Here is an 18,102-nt window from a genome sequence, read left to right on the forward strand (position 1 = left end):
TACCCGGTTCTGCCCCCGCCCTGACTTCCCCCTAACCTCCCTGCCCTGTCCCAAAATGCCCCCGCACTGGTTGGTTGCACACTCACCACTGTTGGTTCCTGGTGCTTTATGGCACTTTGCAATGGCTGTCTCCTTAGCAAGACCAGCGCTACTGCCAGGTAGGATTGGGCTCTGAGATCAGCTGTTGAGTGCAGAGGGCACTGCTGGCAAGGGAAGTACAGAGAATCAGAAACCTGGCATTTATTTCAGGCTTGGTCAGTCCATTGACTTTATTCCAACCCTACTTCCCCCCCTTCCTTCTTTTCTGCAGGGTAAAATTAGACCGCTGTCGGGGTTCCCCTCCTCCCACAGGTCCCCAGCTTACCTAGTGAGAAGACTTCTGGGCCAGAGGATCAGGGAGGAAGCCGGTGGAACATGGGACCACCTCCCCATATGCTGCCTGGGCACTCCTGTGGGCGGCAAAGCACAGCAGAGGAACACTGCGCGCCAAACCCCCTGCTGTCCCCTCTGCCTTGGAGGAGGGAGGGGGGAGACAGAATGCAGGCCGTTCGGCTACTGGGCAGCCACCCCTCCCCCACCTCGGGGGAGAAGAGGAGCACTCCCCCGCCCAGCCAGCCGTGACTTGCCTTGCCAGGCAGGGCACCTAGCTATGACATCGGGAGCCCACAGCTGGACCTCCTGATGTCATCTGCAGAGCTACAGGACTTAGGTAGACAGGGCCAGCCCACCCCCCAAAGGCAGAGACCAGAGCAGAGGCAGCAGCCCCCCCCCAGCCATCTCAGGAACAACCCTGGCAGCTCCAGGTGAGAGGAGGTGGGAAGAAGACAGAGAGAGGAAGGGGAGGAGTTGTGGTAGTCCCAGGGAAGGGCAGTCTTCCCTTTTTGTACCATCCCTGTGTGGGAAGGGGAGGGGCCAAAGGGGAGGGGCCTGCCCTACATAAACCTGGAGGCCAAGGATGACAAGGCAGTTGGGAGAGCAGGCAGGAGGATCTGCTGACAGCAGCCCCTGCTCCTGACTCTGGCAAATGCTGCCAACCCAAAGAGGGGGAGCTGGGTGACACCCCCCCCTTTCTTCTGGTGAACTAGTCTGAGGCCTCCACCGGGGCTCCCCCTCGGGAAAGGCCGGGTGGGCCAGACCCCTCCCCTCCCCCCGCAGGGAGGCCGCACACTGCAAAACAGAACAAAAAAGCTTTTTAACTGTGTCTATTATATCCATTAAGCACTTAAGCATGCTTTGGCATGCACAAGCATTGCGCATGCCTGTGACAACCCGGCTGTAATCTGCTTCAGGCTGTGGGCTCACACACAGCAAACATTGAACACATATTTGATTTCAAGATCCAATTATGCCAACTGGGATCTTTAGATCCAATTGAAACCTGTCAATTCCATTTTTTTCCTAAGCTTTTTCTTAAAGAGCAGTAGAAAACCTGCATTTGATTCTGCAGCTGGGAAGGAAGTTTTCAGAACATATAACTATGTCGATGCTTTTCCTAATATTGAAGTCTGCTTGCTCTTGGAAATTGAATGAAGGAAAACATTTTGGGTATCAATAAAAGTTTGTTGGGGTGCTGAGATAGGTTTCTTTGCCACAGGGAAATATATTGATAGACGAAGTGCAATGCAACTGAATGATGCGTTGACATGTACAGGAATGCACACGGGGTCATGTGAAGCTAACTTATATTCACTGGTAGCTTCAGTAGGCAGCAGGTCTACCCAGTCCTGTGTCAGAAGCCTTTGCCTTGTGCTGTAACTGATCTACCCCATCTCAAGTTATGGGGTGACTTGAGATTTTCTTTACTCAATGTCAAGTCTCACATCACATAAAGAAAATCTTGAATCACCCGTGGCTCAAGGTTTTCACAGGGGATTCTTAGGCAGCCAATGGGGTTCTCCTATTGCCTGCTTAGGAGAGTAGGGGTGTCATGAATAGATACCATTTTGGCCTAGGGGAAACACATCCTCTACCCAGTGGTGTAGCTAATGAAAGTGTAGCTCAATGCCGAGTTCAAAATGAAGTAACATTACTTCCAGAAGCGACATCGTACCCAGACTTTAAAAAGGAGGAAATGGGACAGTGGCATAGCTAAATCATCTGTTATCCAGGGTCAAAGTATATATTGTTATGCTCAATCCATGACGAAATCAAATTTAATTTATTAAGTAAATAAATAGATAAGCTTTCTGGTTAATTGGCCATACCTTTTGATAGACTATGGATATTCCGGTGAAGTTTGTTTCATTGCATTCAGCATTAAATTACCTTTCCAATGATATATAATTCAATGATATTATTCACACATACCAAGATTTTCACAGTGAAAACATTTTCTGATTAATTGGCCATAACTTTTGATAGAATACAGATATTCCGGTTCGGTTTGTTTCAGTGCATTCAGCATTAAATTACCTTTCCAGTGAGGTATAACATGATGGCATTATTTGTATATACCAAGGTTTTCGCAATTTTGGTCACTAGCGTCAAGTTCAGCTTGTTGTCCCCCTTAAGTTTGTTGCCCAGTGCAATTGCTACCCCCTGCAGCCCCTTAGCTACACCACTGGGAGGGGGAAGCCCGTCCTCTACCCTCCAGAAGCCAGTGGGGCCAGTATATTCACAGGTGACGTGCAGAGGTGGGAGACAGTGCTCAGAGATGAGGAATGCTTCTTTCTTCTGGTGCCTACTATATAATAAATGTACATCATCCAAAAACAAGGTCTAGCTACAATGCTGCATACACTGTTACCTGGAATCAAGTTCTCATTGAAATCAATGGGATTTCCTACCAGGTAAATATGTACGGGATTGCGCTGTGCTTCGTTTTCCCTCAAAACTAGCATTCTCATCATATGGAAATTATGAAGATTTCACTGACTAATCAATTAAAATGAATATAAGGAATTAATTAGGGTGATGGCCTTGTTAATATATCCATGTAGAACTAAGTAGGTTAGGTGGTGTGTGGCTTCCATTCCCAGAGTGTCTGTCTCTGGACTTCGGTGGCGAGCCGCATTTCAGTCTGCCAGGGAGAGCCACTCAACCTGTCCTCTTGACTTTATTTAAATGTTTTGTTCGGGGGTTTAAACTGAAAGCACCGATCATTTCCACGCTGAAATCTCTTTGCAAAGGCCCCAATGGAACAGCCTCCACAGCCGTTATTTTTTCCCCAGCCCTTTCAGCAATGTCTCCGGTCAAACAGCAAATATTCATATGGTATTAGTTAGAAATGTTTTCTTCTCCTGAGAAACATGGGGGGGGGGGGGAGGAGTGTGGCTGTCAGATCCGCGCAAAGGCAGTTGTGAACGGCGAACAAATTCATCCCTTTGGTAGATTCCGAAGTGCACATTTTTCAAATGTCATACTCTGCTAGAAGCTAGCCTTGCCGGAAAAGCATCTGTGGCGCAATGATCCCCAAAGCAGGTGTTCATAGCCAAAGTCAAAATTTACTCATATTCATTTTCCTAATCCAGCTGTACGATGTGAGTCTGGGAGCCAATTAGGGTATGGATATGATCGTTGACCTTAGCTGGAGTAACCGTTGTGTGAATTCATACAATTTGTTTCTTTGTAGTTGCTACAAAGATCTCTGGCTATCTTGGCAAGGCACAGCGGCTTTGCCACAGGTGGGGCCGTGCGGCAAGTACCGCAGGCACAAGTTGCAGTGTAAAGAGCCCCTTCCACATGCCTTTGGAGCCATTTTGGGAGGGGCCGTTTACATGGCGTATTGCAGTGCCTGCAATATGTACCACACCGCCCCTCTGTAGCTATGCCACTGGCAAGGCAATACTTCTTTTGCTGCAAAAGAGATTTAAATGGGCAGTTTCCTCTTTGGTGACTTCAGCCCGGTCTCTGGCCATCAACCTGGGCTTGCCACCAGGAGCACACACCCAACAAGGGGCTAAAGACAAGGGGTTGAGCACATGCTTTGTATACCAAAGAGCCCAAGGTTGATTCCCAGGCATCTCCAGAGAGGGCCGAGGAAAACCTATCTGAAGCCGTAAGGTGATTACCCATCAGTGCAGACCAAGCTGAGCTACATGAAGTAGGGTTCTGACTCAACATGTTGGCATCCTTCAGTCTTGGAAGACTATGGTATCGCGCTCTGAATAGTGTTGTGGAACAGAGTGTCTTCTCCAGTGTGCGAAGCCTGGGTAAAGTAGATATGGAGGATAGACCGTTACCCATGCAGCAAATCCCCCCTCTCCACATCGCTGAAATGGTCCAATGGAAAGGCAGAAGCCAATACGGTTGGTTCCAGCGGCGTCGCAGGAGGTGCCAGAACGTGACTGTGTTCAGCAATGAACTGCCTCAGGGACTCCGGTTCCGGATTTTGCCTCGAGGTTGACTCCTGAAGCCTTTTCCTTAACTGGATGTAGCCACAAGGTAGTAGAGGTTTGGGATCAGAGTTTTCCTTCTCTCAGATGAGCTGCCTTCCCAGGCTATCGAGTCCCATCTACCAGGTGGCTGTTTAGTCGCCTCTTACGACAAGTACAGCCAAACTGAGGGCCTATTCTTATCCCCAGCCCTCAGGGGATGACTCAACATAAGTCAGTTCTATGTGTGAAGAATTGTGTGTAAGCTTGTTTACGGTCCATGTTCGCTATGCATCTTTAAAAAAAATGGTACATTTCCCCCAGCAATTCTTGCTAAAAACACAACCAAAATTTCCCACAACAGTCGTGCTGGGTGGGGGGAAAGCGGCTTGGATCCTGCACAACTGAGTAACAACTGTTCATTCCGTGAGCAATAAACCGAGAGCCTGTAAAAGCCCTGAATGTCTTTTCAAACCTTTGGATTTCAAAGCAGCAGTAACGAAACCTGTACCCAAATATCAGCCCCATAAAATCAAACCACATCTAGTTTTTTTTAAAAAACTGCTTTTCTTTTCGGTTGTCCTAATGAAGGCGCTTTCTTCCGAGCCTGTGCAACTTCTTTTGTGACATCACTGAAAATTAACACACCCCGGTGTAGTTACCATATCCAATAAAAATAAAAAGGCCCTGCTATTATAATGAGATGTTCATGCATGGGGGCCCTGGGCTATCAACTCCGTTTTTTATTGTATATGTTAGCCATGGTAAATGAAGTGAGGCTGGGCTAAATTCATTATATACAAGCTCATCAGGACATCTCACAATAACGGGCCTTAAACATTTCCATCAGAAAACCTATCTCCCTGCATTGCTAACAGCCGTTAACCAGGGATGAGTTATGATTCCACGGAGATGGGGGATGCCGCAAACAGTTGGAAAGGTAAGGCAGTTAAAAGATGGTTTGTGTACCGTTAGGTGGCTGAGTGCTCAGTGATGCTCCGAGGAAGCGTAAAACAGAACCTTGGTCCTGGACAAAACACTGGTTCACCAAGCCTAGTATTGCCCTTGCTATCTGGCATTTGCTCTTCAGCTGCTCATGAGAAGGACTGAAGCAGCCACCTCAGGCAGGAGACTGGTGGGAGGTGGTGGACTGGCTGGGGATGCCTGAATGCCCCTTGCACTTTCTTACCACCTTTGCTCTCTGGCTGCTGGCTACCTCCACCCAGTGGCATAGCTAAAGGGGCAGGGGGGTACACTGCCCCAGGTGCCATGCCTTGAGGGGGTGCCTTAGAGGCTTCCAAAAGGCAGGAAGTGCCTTTTGGAGGTGTCGGACCACCCCATCAAGGCATGGTACCTAGGGTCTCAGGTATCCAGAGCCCTTTAGGCCTCAGAAGTCCTCCTGGAGGCCTCTGAAAGGCACTTCCAGTTAAACCTCCACCCAGCCAAGTAAGCAGTCCTTACATCTGGCTCTCCTGTTTCATCTTCTTGGCTAATCCAAGCACAGAGATATACAAGGCTACTGATATTCATGATTTTCAGTGTGTCTAGCTCCATCCTGGATTGTGTGCTCCAAGGCTTTAGTTGATAAATCGGACAAGATACCTAGTTCAACCAAGTCTTTGGGATCCCCCTCCGCTCTCCAATCTTTCAGAGCATGTTTTTGTTCTGCCGTGGTTCCCACAAATTGGAGATGACTTAATGGAAGACCGAGTACATCCTGGCTTCAATTCCATTAGGTAAAGCTAACCATGTTCCACTCCTAGTTAGCATGTTCATAAATTCTGAATTAATCATAGCATAATAAAATCCGCTCAGCTTTGGTTGTTAATTCTGTATTGAGCCTGCATTCCATTGTTTACTCTCATTCCTTCTGATAAGGTCCATTGTCTCGAATATTGCTTTGCAAAGTGGGCGAGATAAATCAATGGTATTTAGGTTTTTCCAACCATCTGGTCTGGCATCCATCCCAAAATCAATTTTTTAAAGTTGGGCACAGTTCATGTATTTTGCTTTGTAATCAAGAACATCTCAGCAGGGGGTGAGGGCCGAGACACAGAGAAGGGGGGGGAAATTCCTCCCCATCACACTTAGGGAATTAATGATCGTATAGATATTGTACTATAAACTCTGTGCATTTCCATCACTGCCAAGCTAAGCCGTATCTGACGCACGTTCAACGGGCTGCATGAAGTTTGTTTTTTTTAAAACAATTGGATTTCTATATAGCATTGAGTGCATCATGTTGACAGGGTATCCTTCAATGAAACTGGGCATGCTTCCTTTCAGACATACTATTCCCTTGCTTTGTTGTTAGGCCGGAGAAGCTGTTCATCTCTGACTCATGTATCCATTAAGTACCCTTCTCCTCTCATTATAAAACTATCCTGCGGAGCCAAAGCAATTGTTTTTAAGAGGTGCTGTTATAATAATGAAATTGAATGCAATTGGGAGCCAGGGCAGTACCGACACAGATGGGGGGAAAAAAACATATCTATTGTCTACTATCGGTGTCTTTAAATAATTCAGCACGCTTGCTGCCAAGAAGGCAACATGGTCGAAGCACAAAAACAATTAAATCATTCTCGTTTCCAAAAAAAATAAATAAATAAAGAGCGACGGAAAGATGCTTTAGACGCCATAAGCGTTTTTTGTTTTTGTTCCTTGCAGAGATTGTCATCTTTGGAAGGGAAGTGGCGTTATAAAAGTTGTCAACCCCCATTAGAACTGAAATCTTGTCCCACCTCTGCTAACCTCATCAAGAGAGAAACCCCAGTTTGGAGAAAAGGAAACAGGCCGCCAAAGGAAAAGATCAGAAACAATGGAAAATTTTTTATCAAGGAGGCACCAATTCAGTTTGCAGTTTGCAAACGGTAGAGAAAGTTTTCTCTTATGGAATTGGAACAATCAATCAATCAATCAATCAATCAATCAATCAATCAATCAACAGTATTTATATACCGCTTTTCAACTAAAAGTTCACAAAGCAGTTTACAGAGAAAAATCAAATAACTTAATGGCTCCCTGTCCCAAAAGGGCTCACAATCTTAAAAGATGCAAAAGAACAACAGCAGACAGCCACCAGAAAAGACACTGCTGGGGTGAGATGGGCCAGTTACTCTCCCCCTGCTAAAAAAAAAAAGGAGCACCCACTTGAAAAAGTGCCTCTTATCCAATTAGTAGGGGAAATTAGTAGGGGAACGATGCTGCCCACTTCAGAGAAAACAGGTGGCGTCACTCCGAGACTGGGGCACAATCACCCCGAGACTGGCTGCAGCTTCCTCCTCGGACATTGCCAGTCTCACTGCGGTTGCCCTCAGAGCTATGATGCCCGCTTCAGAAGAGGTGGGTGGCATTGCTCCAAGGTGCAGTCTCAGGGAGCGAAGGTGGCTGCTTCTTCTGAAACAGCAGCCTTGGCTCACAGCAAGAATGCGGAGACAAAGGGCTGCGGAGGCAACAGGGAAGTCCACTTGCCCACCACCTCCATGGTCGTACTTGGAGTGAAGCCGGCCACTTTGGAAGAAATGGTTGCAAGTACAATCAGACGCGGCAGTGGCTATGTGACTGAGCTGTGAGTCAGAACTTCCTCAGTTCAAATTTCACCTCTGCACTAGGTGCACTTAGTGCCTTAGCCACTCTCCACTCCACCCCAGTCTTCTCCAGCTGCAGTATGGGCATAATACTACTTACCTCACTGAATTGTTGGAAGGCCAACACATGGAGCTCTTTCAACACTCCAATGTGCTTCGACTGGTTCCAGCTGCATCCTTACTTGAGCTGATTGTACCTGGCCTTTGGTCCATGCCTTAGTGACTTCAAAACTGGACTCCAGTAATGAACTGTATGTGGGACTACCCTCCAGGACAGTTCGGAAACTACAATTACGCAGAATGCGGTGGCCCAGGTGGTTACAGGGACCAGTTGCTTTATCTCTGCTGGACCATTGCTTCAGCAGCTATGCTGGCTGGCCATTTGTTTCCGGTGCATCAAGATGCTGGTACTGACCTTTAAGGACCTTCATGAATTGGGTCCAGGGGATCTGACTGCCTTCTCCCATACGTTCTAGCCGCCCCCCCCCCATCTGAGGTCATCTGAAGGGGCTCTTCTACAAAATGGTTGGCAACCTTCAGCCTCGAAAGACTATGGTATAAGCCTACAGCACCCGGTATTCCCAGGCGGTCTCCCATCCAAGTACTAACCAGGCCTGACCCTGCTTAGCTTCCAAGATCAGACGAGATGGGGCATGGACAGGGTCTTCTACAAGTGCCACCTCTACCCCAAGTGAGGGGGGTAGCAGCTGAGGGTGACCCTTCGCTGTAGTGGTGTCACCATTATGGAACTCCCTTCCAGGGGAATTAAGAACTACCCCTTCCCTCATGGCTTTTTGGCGGGGGCTCAACATCTACCTGTTTCCTCTGGCATTTGGTTGATGGGTGGATGCTTGCCCTTCACACCTCTGAAATAGAGCTGTGGCTTGACTGCTTCCCTTGATTCTTTTGTTCTCTCCCCCCCCCATGGCTTGACGATGTGTGTTGAGTTTTTGCTTTGTTTTAATGTTTTTATGTTTTAGTGTTTAATGTTAAAATTAATTTTTAATGTTGTGTTTTGAAGTTTTTTAACTTATTGTTGTGATACATTGTGATTTTTTTTATTTTTATTGAGCTTTGTTAGCCACCTTGGGCCAATTTGCTTTGGCATGGAAAAGGCGGGATATAAATTTTTCAAATAACAAATACTAATAATATGAATTGTAAGTATTATTTTTTTCTTTTTTCTTTTATTTAAAGGACTTGTTAAGAACAGGAACCCAGGGTGATAATTAGGAGCATGACAAAAATAAAAAGGAATAGGGGAAAAAAGAGGCTCAAATTCAGCGGTGTAGCTAGAGGGGGTGCAAAGCACTAAGTTTTGCAGGCACCTAAGAACATAAGAACAGCCCCGCTGGATCAGACCATAGGCCCATCTAGTCCAGCTTCCTGAATCTCACAGTGGCCCAGCAAATGCCCCAGGGAGCACACCAGGTAACAAGAGACCTCATCCTGGTGCCCTCCCTTGCATCTGGCATTATGACATAGCCCATTTCTAAAATCAGGAGGTTGCACATACACATCAAGGCTTGTAAACCGTGATGGCTTTTTCCTCCAGAAATTTATCCAATTCCCTTTTAAAGGCGACCAGGCCAGACACCGTCACCACATCCTGTGGCAAGGAGTTCCACAGACCAACTACACGCTGAGTAAAGAAATATTTTCTTTTGTATGTCCTAACTCTCCCAACATGCAATTTTAGTGGATGTTGCCTGGTTCTGAACGTGCCATGCAAGCGGCCCCTCCCCGTCGCCTTCGGAGCCATTCATTCCGGGTGGTGGGAGCAAAACAGAGTTGAACGTTCCAAAGGGGAGGGGGAGGGCCCTCTGTTACAGCACATTCAGGCACCTGCAAAACTTAGTGCTTTGCACCCCTCTAGCTACGCCACTGCTCAGATTTGTTAATACTCTTATACTACTTTTCATCATTTGACCTCAAATCCAAAACGTTCCTTACAATCAGGACCCTGTGAGAGCCCGAGTGGTGGGGGAAATGGGGGCTGAACCGTTTGTGCTGCACAGAAGGGGCCCATCACCTTCAGTAAAAAAAAATAAATGGTTGCCAACCTTCAATCTCGAAAGACTATGGTACAAGCCTACAGCACCCAGTACTCCCAGGTGGTCTCCCATCCAAGTACTAACCAGGCCTGACCCTGCTTAGCTTCCGAGATCAGGCACATGCAAGGTAACAGTTGCTGTAGGTTACCTTCAGTAACTTTCTGTCTAAGCAGAAATTGGAGTGTTTCCATAAGAACTAATTGTCCTTTGCACGTTTCAACCCTGTCGGCACAAGCGCCACACGCATAAAGGGTCAGCACAGGCAGAGCCTCCTCTCTCAGTACACTGCGCATATTTCAACCACTCTCCATCACATTGTTGGGGGCTCGCTGTCGAATGCTGACCTAGATCAAGAAGCCGAAAGGGGAGAGGAAGCAGCTGCCCTGGCGCGGTCGTTCTGTTTCCAGCGTGGATCGAGCCTCTCTAATCCCCTTGGATTTTATAGCTTCCAAAACAGCTTGGGCCCATCAACAAATTGCAGCGGCATATGGTCCAGTTTTATGAGTAATCTGGCACACGCTTAGGGCAAGGAGAGACGTCATCCTCTCGCAAATACAGAAAATATTGTGGTACACCCGTGTCTATATATCTATTTAATGGCTGTGCTAATGCGGCTGATGGAAACAGGGCCCAAAATGTTTACATTTCACCCAGTTGTATTTAAAATCCATCCTTTGTCAAAGAGGAGCCTGCCGTTATGGCAAAAATGACAAATTAGAATCATTCTCTTTTTCATTGCACCAGCTATGGAATACAGAAAGCCATTGAGGGGGGGGGGGAAGCAAAATTAAACTGAAAAGGACTCGCTTCTAAAACCAGTCATCAGCTAAAAGCCATCAGAGTACCAGGGCTACCAATCCCTGTGCCCTTTCGGCCTGATTTTTGCAGCATGCACACAAGGTAATAATTGCCACTGCCTTTGCGACACTGGGATCTTAGAACATAAGAACAACCCCACTGGATCAGGCCATAGGCCCATCTAGTCCAGCATCCTGTATCTCACAGCGGCCCACCAAATGCCCCAGGGAGCACACCAGACAACAAGAGACCTGCATCCTGGTGCCCTCCCCTGCATCTGGCATTCTGGCATAGCCCATTTCTAAAATCAGGAGATTGCACATACACATCATGGCTTGTAACCTGTAATGGATTTTTCTTCCAGAAACCTGTCCAATCCCCTTTTAAAGGCATCTAGGCCAGATGCCATCACCACATCCTGTGGCAAGGAGTTCCACAGACCAATCACACGCATAAGTGTGGTTGGCACCCACAAAAGATATCCTCCATCATCCGAGCAAAACTGGATATGGGTAACCAAGAGGGATGACCTAACGCTAGTGTAACCTCAGTACATTTGGCTCTTTAAGTATAGAAAAACGGCGTGCTTAGAGAATGGTTCTCTTTTCATTGTTTGTTGTCATTTGTGTCTATAGGGAGGGATTTCACACAGATCTGGTTTGGAAGAGTTATCCGAATTGTGTTTCATTTGTCTAAACCTGGAACGACTTGGCTCAGCTCAGCGGCACGGTTGGGGATAACGTGTGGAACGGCCTAAGGAGGGGGAACGAAATGGTGGTGGTCTCTGGATCATGGAACCTTTGAAAATGCACACCACAGATAGGGGCAAAACATCAGGCGAAAGACATTTTATTCAGTGGCGTCACTAAGGTTTGTCTCACCCAGTGTGGAGGCCTGTGTGTCACCCCCATGATGGACCCCCCTCCCATGCAGTGGGCGGGGCAAGCCCTGGGTGGTGGGCATAGTGATGCACCATTGCCCCACGCCCTGCTGGTTTTGGGGCTATAACTTTTGATAGAAGAGAGATATTTCAACGCAGTTTGTTTCACTGCAATCTGCATAAAATTACGCATTGAATTATAATGTGATGGTGCTATTCAAAAATGCCAAGGTTTTAAAAATGATGTCCAGTAGTGGTGTCACACACCCCCCCACATGTGAGTCAACTGTTGCAGGAGGTCTGGTCTAGAGGGTAGGAGGTCTGGTCTAGAGGGTAGAGCCTCTGTTCGCCTGAAGATAACATCTGCAGGTCACCAGTTCGAGCCCACCGGCACCATGCGATCTTGAAGCAGCTAACAAGCTGAGCCGAGTTATTCCATCTGCTCTGAGCGTGGGAGGATGGAGGCCAGAATGTGAAACCAGATCAGAAAGAAACATCTGAATGTTGTGGTTCTTGGAAGATAGAACCTTCTTTCAATTGTAAAAATCCCTACGGGGATTTAAATAGCCTGCCTATGTAAACCGCCTTGAATAAAGTCTGAGGAGAAATCTGACGACCAAGAAAGGCGGTATATAAATACCTGTATTAAATATTTATTAATTAACTGTTGCAGCCCACAACCCCCGAGTGATGCCACTGATTTTATTGGAACATAGCCTTCAAGCCCAGACACTTTTAATTAGACTATGGGACATTCCAGCCATGAGAGCATCAGTATGTATGGGGGGGACGATGGTCTTGTTCTTTGTATCTGCCTGTTGAGTGGGTACATTTTGGCATCTGCATTTTTGTTGAATCACTACAGGGCTTTCTTTTTAACATTCAACCCTTGAGCTCTGTTTCCTGGAGGAAGATGGAGAGCCCACGGCTCATGTAAGATCGTGGTCAAGGAATGGGTGCAAATTGTGGGCTAGGATTGTTTTGGTTAGTCCGAGTCCACCTGATGGTGACTGCCATTTTCTAACTACCAAGTCCTTCCCTAGGATATTTAGAGGTATTTACATAAAATATGTGCAGGGAACTAAAAAACCTGAAAAAGCATCTGTATAGGTGTAAATGAAATTGACACATATGAGCTGCAAAAAGCAGCTGTCCTTCGGAGAGCTGCTTTTTGCAGCTCGCATATGTCAATTTCTACACCTATACAGATTTTTTTCAAGTTTTTCTATATGATGTCTGAAGCACCCCACTACTGTTGGTACATTTTCACTTTTATTTTCCAAAGTGCTTTATGAACAGGGCAAATGCCCTAGGTGCTGAGCCCGTGTGATGCTAGGACTGCACAGGAAGCCTCCCTGAGGCTCCTGACATGGTCAGAAACTATACTTACGTATTCGTCGCAACTTGGATGCCACATTGACCATGTCTGACGATGTCCCCTTGGCAACTGCTTGTCCAGTGTTGTGGGATTCTTTTCAGCTTGTACAGCCTAAGGATGTGGACAGACTCCTTTGGAGTATGAGGCCATCTGCCTGCCTGTTTGACCCTTGCCCAGCTTGGCTGATAAGAGCTGCCCAGGGTGGACTGGCTGAGTGGACAGGGAGGGTGGTCAACTCTTCCTTGATGGAGGGGATGTTGCCACTTGCTTTGAAACGGGCGGTGATTCGCCCCCTCCTGAAGAAACCCTCCCTGGATTCCACTGTGTTGAATAACTACCGGCCAGTCTCCAACATCCCATTTCTGGGCAAGGTAATTGAGCGGGTGGTGGCGGCCCAACTCCAGAGGGTCTTGGATGAAGCGGATTATCTGGATCTTTTTCAATCTGGTTTCAGGCCGGGCTTTGGGACGGAAACTGCCTTGGTCGCCTTGGTGGATGACCTACGCCGGGGACTGGACAGGGGGAGTGTGTCCCTGTTGGTCCTGCTGGACCTCTCGGCGGCTTTCGATACCATCGACCATGGTATCTTTCTGGGCCGATTGGCCAAGTTGGGAGTTGGAGGCACTGTTTTGCAGTGGTTCCGCTCCTACTTGGAGGGTCGGTCCCAGATTGTGGTGCTGGGGGATGCCTGTTTGACACCCTGGCCTTTGAGGTGCGGGGTGCCGCAGGGTTCAATTCTGTCCCCCATGCTATTTAATATCTACATGGAACCGCTGGGAGAGGTCGTCCGGGGGTTTGGAGTGGGGCGTCATCAATATGCTGATGACACCCAGCTCTATCTCTCCTTTCCTCCAGATTCCAGGGTGCCGGTTGAGGGCCTGGAGCGCTGTCTGGAAGCAGTGAGGATCTGGATGGGGGCTAATAAGCTGAAATTAAATCCGGATAAGACAGAGGCTCTCCTGGTTCGGAAATCCTCGATGCAGGTGCTGGACTATCGGCTTGCTCTGAATGGGGTTGCATTCCATCTGAAGGAGCAGGTCTGCAGCTTGGGGGTCCACCTGGACTCGCAGCTGCTCCTGGATTCCCAGGTGGTGGCTGTGGCCAGGGGGGCCTTCACGGTGCACCAGCTGCGGCTGTACTTGGATCGTGCAGACCTGGCCACAGTGATCCATGCCATGGTGACATCGAGGTTAGATTATTGTAACGCACTTTATGCGGGGCTGCCCCTGAAGACGGTTCGGAAACTGCAAGTAGTGCAGAATGCGGCGGCCTGAGTGGTCACTGGAGGGAGGCGGTTTGACTCTGTTAGCCCACTTCTCTGGGGGCTGCATTGGCTGCCCATTCGTTTCCGGGCCCAATTCAAAGTGCTGGTTTTGACCTTTAAAGCCCTATACTGCTCTGGGCCAGGGTATCTTAGAGATCGCCTACTTCCGTACAATCCGACTCATCCTCTTAGGTCATCAGAGAAGGCCTTTTTACAAGTGCCACTGCCTAGGGAGGTACGTGGGGCGACGGCAAGAAATAGGGCCTTCTCAGTAGTGGCACCAACGTTATGGAACTCCCTTCCCCTTGACTTGAGAATGGCTCCCTCTCTTGAGACTTTTCAGCAAGGCCTGAAGACCCTTTTGTTTAAACAAGCCTTCTGAGTTCATGGCCTTTTTAACATCTTTTCTATATCTTTTAGTATTTTTACAGGCCTGATTCCTCTATGATTTGCTGCTTTTTGCTCTTTTTATCTGACTTTTTGACTACTGTTTTTATGGTATCTGTTAATGTGTTTTAATCTGTTTTTATTTGCTGTTAAATTGTGTTTTTTAATCTGTTTTTAACATGTTGTAAGCCACCCTGGGTCCCTTTCGGGGAGAAGGGCGGTATATAAATAAAGTTTATTATTATTATTACTTCTGGTTTCCCAAGAGTATAGTTTAATACCACGGGGAAGCCTCAGAACACTTCCCCTGCCAGTTCCGGAGTTGCTCAAGACTCTGTTGCGATCAGATGAGTGGGGGGAGGGTGGTTTTGTGCATGGAGCGATGGCATCTCACAGGGGGGGCACCATTGCAGACCTTGGCCCTGGACACAGGGAGGGGGACGTTCGCCACTGCTATAGAGTATTTGAAGACATGCAATGCTGCGCAAATGAGACCTTGGAGGAGTTCAGAGGGGAATGCAGTTTGTTTTTTGTATAATTGTGAGACAATCTGAGATCCATACAGTTATTGGTGATGATGATGACGACGATGACGACGACAATGATGACATAAATGTGTAAGTGTGTATGGTTTTTCTGGACTTCTTTTTAATTTGCTTCAGTGCCAGAGAGAGAGAGAGAGAGAGAGAGAACCAGGTGCTCCTAGCCTCTTTGTAAGGCCCAGACTGGAATGGTATTAGCAGGACAACAAAGGTTACCTAGCAGCTAGGTAGACTCTGGTCAGCTGCTGGGTGGCCACTGCAGAGAAAATCATTGGAACACCACAGCAATTCCATCAGCTAGTTTGGCTGAGAGCAAGAGAGAAACTTCCACAACTGCATTCTGTCCAAAGGGCTGGCATAGATCTGAGTAGGTCCATTGGGGACCATGGTAGGTCCATCTGAGTAGGTCCATTGGGGACCACGGTGCAATGGACTACCTCTCCACTGTGACAGGGTCTCCTGCCAGCCCGAAAGATACAGCGGAGGCCGCACCAGTACCACTGCACGCTATGGCCAGCCAATATCAGGATTGGGCTATAAGTAGAAAACACGGAACTCTGGCAAGACAGAGAGCAGAAGTAAAAAATGCTTCCATTCCCTGCACATGCCTGATCTCATCTGATCTTGGAAGCAAAGCAGGGTCAGGCCTGGTTAGTACTTGGATGGGAGACCGCCTGGGAATACCGGGTGCTGTAGGCTTCTACCATAGTCTTTCCAGACTGAAGGTTGCCAGCCATCTCCATATACTGAACACTATCTCCCGATCTTATCTGATCTCGGAAGCTAAGCAGGGTCAGGCCTGGTTAGTACTTGGATGGGAGACTGCCTGGGAATACTGGGTGCTGTAGGCTTATACCATAGTCTTTTGAGACTGAAGGTTGCCAACCATTTAGAAGTAAAAAGAAACGTGCTAGTCCATGTATCATTTCTGCCTGGCCCTCAGGTGTACACATTTGATCCCTGTTGCGCATATGCAACATTGGGCAGAAATGGTTTAACAAAGCTGGATATTAATTTTAAGTGGTGCACTAGGTAAAAAGTCAAGAGAAGCCACACTGAGTAGCATTACCTAGTGGTTGGAGAGTGTTTCCCTCCCCCTACCAAAAGCCACATCAAAGGATGGTAAAAGATGCAATCTTTGTATCATTTTAGTTGGTCCTAATAGAAGCATTACCCTAATATGACTATGTGAGAACAGGAGAATACGGAGGGGTTGTCATGGACATGCCCTTCTGGGCACTCCATTGAGTTATGCTGGAGCGGTGACTCAGCACAGCTGATTCAGAATCTGGCTCCAACCATCAGCCAGGTTAAGAAGCAGTTACAGCTGGCTGGGCCCCTCTGTCCCTGTCCCAAGAACAGGAAATGTGAAATGATGACCTTTCTAGCAATGCTGAGCTATGGGGAAAACAACTTGCATCACTCTTTCCAAGGTGCCTGTGGTCACCAGGACTTCTTCCTCTCCCTCCCCCTGGGCCGGGAAGGTCACAAGTGGTGTCCACATTTCGAAGAACTGGCAGGAGCTTTTCTTGGAGAGAAGAGGAAGCAACCCATCATCTGAGCAGATGACCCCGTGTTGCATTTTCTCATTAGCAGGCACACCAGGTGTCACCGACGGTGAGCTGTTTGTCACATACTCGAGCTGATGAACAAGTAGCAATGGGAAGCTGGGGAGGGCGGGTTGAGCTGCCAAAGGGACATCTGAGATGCAAGCACTGCGGAGGCATCCGGGACTGGTGGTGGAGGCGTCAGGGAAGGGATTAAAGGGTGTAAATTTTCCCTTGTCATTGCTCACTTAAAATAAAAAGGGTGGGCTTACATCGTGGGCTTTGCCAGGAGGGCTGAACTTCTCAACTCTTCCATTCGCCTTCTCCTAAGAGCTTGGGAAATGCATCGCCAGGTGCAAACTACACCATACACTGCCACCATGTGGAATGAAACCTTGATGCTCCCCCTTACAAGGGATCCTTTTGTGTTGGAGAAGAATCATAGCGGCAGGCCATGCTTAACTCTGACCTTCCCAATCAATTTTCCCCTTCAAGTCCCATCTCAGTAGGTTTTACCCCCAGGAGTGCTGCACCTGTGTTTCCCAAAGGTCCAGAACATAGCCAGATTACATGCAGGTTCCATGTTCAGAGGTAGTATGAAAACAAGGGTGATGGAAAGATCAGATCCTGAATTGCCTCAAGCCCTGAGGTTATTCAAAAATGAGAAAGCTGCTAACTGCCCCACAAAGAGCTGAGCTCCTGCAGTTTGCAAGGTTGTGTAAATATAGGGAGATAAATGTCTGAGCATCCTATTTCAGGTGTGTGTTTTTCCAAGTCTGTCAATGACAGGTAGTGGCAGGCTGACCAGATCCAATGGAGGACAGAGTGCCTATACCTTTAATCATTGTATAGAAGAGGGAATTTGGGCAGGTACTGCTATTTAAACCCTTCCAGGTTGAGCAGCACCTGCCAAGATACCCTCTTCTATACAATGGTTAAAGGTATAGGCACCCTGTCTTCCATTGGATCTGGTCACCCTGGGTAAGGGGGGGCAGGTGAAGGCTGGATCACATAACTAAGAAGCCTTGAGGTTATTCATGAGGACTGCTTCATTATGAGAAAAAGATCAAATTTTTTTTTACAAATAGACAGACAGACAGACAGACAGATAGATATTTCTTAATAAATTACCTTTAAGAAAAAAAAGTCTTGTAAAGCTAGGTGGGTCTTGATAGAGTGGCATTTTAAAAAATGGGTCCCACTACTAAAAAGTTTGAGAAATACTGCATGATTAGAATTTAAAGGGACTTCAAGGATCATCCCATCCAAACCTGCTAAGGTGCAGTTTCCCATATTTCTTATCAGTGTGTTCACATGGAAGGCCCAGTTTCCAGGTAAACCTAAATCAGACC

At 47.5% G+C, this 18,102-nt stretch overlaps 1 long non-coding RNA gene across 2 annotated transcripts in view; it reads right to left on the reverse strand.

Moving 5' to 3' along the window:
- Nucleotides 1-18,102, reverse strand: part of LOC136655994 (uncharacterized) — a 50,177-nt gene that overhangs the window by 25,731 nt on the left and 6,344 nt on the right. For both annotated transcript variants that reach the window (XR_010794689.1, XR_010794690.1), the window contains exon 2: nucleotides 87-200. This is a non-coding gene — a long non-coding RNA (uncharacterized lncRNA). The remainder of the gene's footprint in view (nucleotides 1-86; nucleotides 201-18,102) is intronic.

The sequence above is a fragment of the Tiliqua scincoides genome, chromosome 6, assembly GCF_035046505.1.
Source record: "Tiliqua scincoides isolate rTilSci1 chromosome 6, rTilSci1.hap2, whole genome shotgun sequence".
Lineage (NCBI taxonomy): Eukaryota > Metazoa > Chordata > Lepidosauria > Squamata > Scincidae > Tiliqua > Tiliqua scincoides.